The 3,272-nt window shown below is 36.2% G+C and overlaps 1 long non-coding RNA gene across 1 annotated transcript; it reads left to right on the top strand.

Moving 5' to 3' along the window:
* Positions 1–257: 257 nt before the first annotated feature.
* LOC117117860 lies at positions 258–3,272 on the top strand. Its single transcript, XR_004446960.1, has 3 exons — positions 258–315; positions 1,479–1,619; positions 3,239–3,272. It is a non-coding gene; the product is annotated as an uncharacterized LOC117117860 (long non-coding RNA).

The raw sequence follows: 3,272 nt of genomic DNA, 5'->3' as shown, positions 1-3,272 counted from the left end.
ATTGGGTGGCAAATAATTGTGATTTTTGTAGTAAAACATCTGTAAGTCATTGAAAACTGACCCAAAGAGTGGATAAATTATTTAATCCTATAAATAAGCAGTACAATTTTTAATTGATTTTTAAAAGTTTCCCCCAAGATTTTAATATCGAAAGTATTTTAAATATATTTTATTTTCATCTCTTTTGTCTCTTTTTAGTGTTATAATCGGTGTCAGTTATTTTTTGTTTTCACTTTTATTTAATTATCTTTATTTTCGATAGCTGAAGAAGTGAGTGAAGAGAGTCGAGAGTTACTTAGACAAGCTTTTGAAGAGGTAAGCTTTGGTTTTGCCAGGTTTTGTGAACACGGTTGATAAGACAAATCTGATCATATGATTTCACATTTACCAAGCCACAGTATGTTCACAAGAATTGTATTGTGATTGGAGGGAGACAAATGAAAATATCCTTTAGATTTTCTTTTTTCCTTAGTGCAGGCCTCATAAAGTTTACTACCATGTATGACATAGCATTCTTTCCTAAATAATGTTTTAAACTGCATTTCCTGGCATTTGCATAGGCATAGGTATGATAAAACAGTATTCATATTTGCTTTTATTTATATGCTTGCATGCTCGGGACAATTTATGAAAAAAATCCGAGAAATGTCCTGAATATTTCCAAAATTATTTAACAACAAAAGCTGATAGTTTAGTGATACTCTCAAGAGTTTCTTCAGACCTCTATGTAATTGTAACTGAAGACAAATTCACACGACTAATAATGCATGTAGAGTACTACAGTGTTACGTCACGATACCATGTGATACTACTCCGTTACTATTGTTGCAAAAAGCGTTCAACCGGATGCCATTTTCTTTACTGACAAACGATTTATCCCAATTTCTAACATAATTATTAAGATGTTGTATCTTACTTTTTCCTTGTAAATTTGAATTGATAATTAAATGTGTGTTCGCGATAACTAATATAATGGGAGCTTTTGTGTTTTTAGTACATTTTGATGGTAAAATATTAGATTTTAAAATGCCTATTCCAGAAAGCCTATGCAGTGACTCAGGCGTAATGAACCGTTGACAACAGAGAGCGCCGCCTGGCGTCGTTACGACATGACTGTGGTACTCTATACCGGTCTGTTATTCGTTATCATTACATTTTTTAATTTTAGATATATAACACCCTCCAAGGCTAGAAATGGCAAACTTCTTGTAAAAATGATTTACTGAAAATAGTTTTTAGGCTTGTCATTATTAGATTATAAAATAAGATTAATAAAAATTGATTAAACATGCCTTCAAATCCCTTGATCATTGCAAGAGTTTTGCCGGAGCTGTGCTTCTGGACCCACCAAAACACTACGCCCCAAAAGCCAGCACCACTGGTCCCTGGACACCAATTGCGAGTGTAGACTTTTAAGAAAGTTTCTCAAATTACTAGTAGAAAATTTGTTTATGTTTCCTTTATGTTTATTACAACAGGCAGCTATTGAAATGCAACGTAAGCTAGACCTAGTTCAGGAAATACGAGCAATGGAAGCAGCGCCCAAGAACACTAAGAAGTTCATTGATTGGACAAGTACTGCCGGCCATGCATTACTAAGTGAGATGTCAATAGCTGAGGTGGGTTTTGTATGATTGTACTACTAAATCTACAAATCAGTTGGCAATGCATGTTGTTTAACTTCCTAAATCATCATATATTTTGATATTCCTTATTTTACAATTCACAAGAATTAATGTAGTTCATACCTTTGCCCCCTCGGGGGCAAAGATACTATGTTGTCGTTTGGCAGTTAAGGATACCAGAAGTGGTTGGCGCATCGGTTGCGGCTTGGACTCCCAACCTCGAGGTTGGGGGTTTGAAACTCTCACTGTGCAAATCGCATGTGTCCTTGGGCAAGGCACTTTATCTACGGTTGCCTCTCACCACCCAGGAGTACAAGTGGGTACCTGGTAGGTTCCAACACAACTGCGCTGATTACTAGCTGCAATATTATGGAATATTAATATAATGTAATTTAATCATTTAATTTGGTATTCAGTATGTGTTCCATGTGTGTTTGATCCAATGACCAGGGTAGTAATGTGAAGCGCTTAGAGGCTTTGTGCATGAAGCGCTATAAGAACATATTATTGCTGCGAAGCAGCCAATTTATATTCTTGACAGCAATTTGACCTCTGAAAGGTCATTGTTTGTCAAAAAACACGGGCCTAAGACGACTGAAAAGCGGAGTTTCCTTCTTTCGTTCTGCCGCGTAAAATCAATTACTTTAGGCGACGTTTGTAGACAACCAACACGTACCAACGTCCGCATGTCGTGCTAGGCCCAGACTAGCTAAGATGGTATAGGCCTAGCCTTGAAGGAACGAAGGTCCCAATGAAAAACAACGTCTCTCCTTGATAGCTAACATTGTCTATTTAACATCACAATAATTCATTATTAGACCTATAGTTGTTTTTTGAATTGTACTCCACAAATCTCAGCCGATACCTCGCACAATCGAGTAACTACTTGTATCTATTGTCGTGACGTCATGGCTCGCTGGCTCACTCTTGCGATGTCTCACACTTGTGATCAAATAACATGCTGGCTCGCACTTTAGCAACACTCTTTGGCAGTCAACTCGCCCCTAGAAAACACGCCCTTGGAAACTTGCCCCAAAAAAAAAAAAATGTACACTTCCTAGACCATGCAGTCTTCAAAATAAAAATTGTAACCTTTGGTAATCAACTACATTTTCCACATACATAGACATTTTTTGAAACTTTAACCTAAAAAAACCTAAACCATAATTCACCACAGACACTTTTTGACAAAAATGAAAAATTACGACTTTGTTACCCAATGAGAAGTGTTCTAATATAGACAATGGGTCGTGTCTCATATTATTTGTTATATTTTTATTATTCATTATTTTCACTTGACTCGCATAAATAATTTTGTTCGAAGAACATATATGCAGTTGTACTTCGCAGCACTTCACTTGCAATTTGCAATTTTTAGTTATTATTATTATTATTATACTGTACGTGGCTGAAAGGGTAAATCCGGTGGAGGTGCATGATGGGTCATGTGTCATCTTAAGTACCGTAAGTCATAAAAAAAAATAAAACACCACACATATCCTGATAACCAAATCCCATGTGGATACTTTATTATTATAGACACATGCTCCCACTGGGAGCCTATTTTTCATTAATGATGCTTTTTATGTCTGTTGTCTATTTTGTACTTACAGCTGAAAGAGAGACTTTCGTTGATGAAGGCCAAAC

Source organism: Anneissia japonica, unplaced genomic scaffold, assembly GCF_011630105.1.
Source record: "Anneissia japonica isolate Jap-2015-1 unplaced genomic scaffold, ASM1163010v1 scaffold577_len3272_cov98, whole genome shotgun sequence".
NCBI classification, from domain to species: domain Eukaryota; kingdom Metazoa; phylum Echinodermata; class Crinoidea; order Comatulida; family Comatulidae; genus Anneissia; species Anneissia japonica.
The sequence above is the reverse complement of the archived record's forward strand: the minus strand, read 5'-3'. Positions and strand labels throughout refer to the sequence as shown.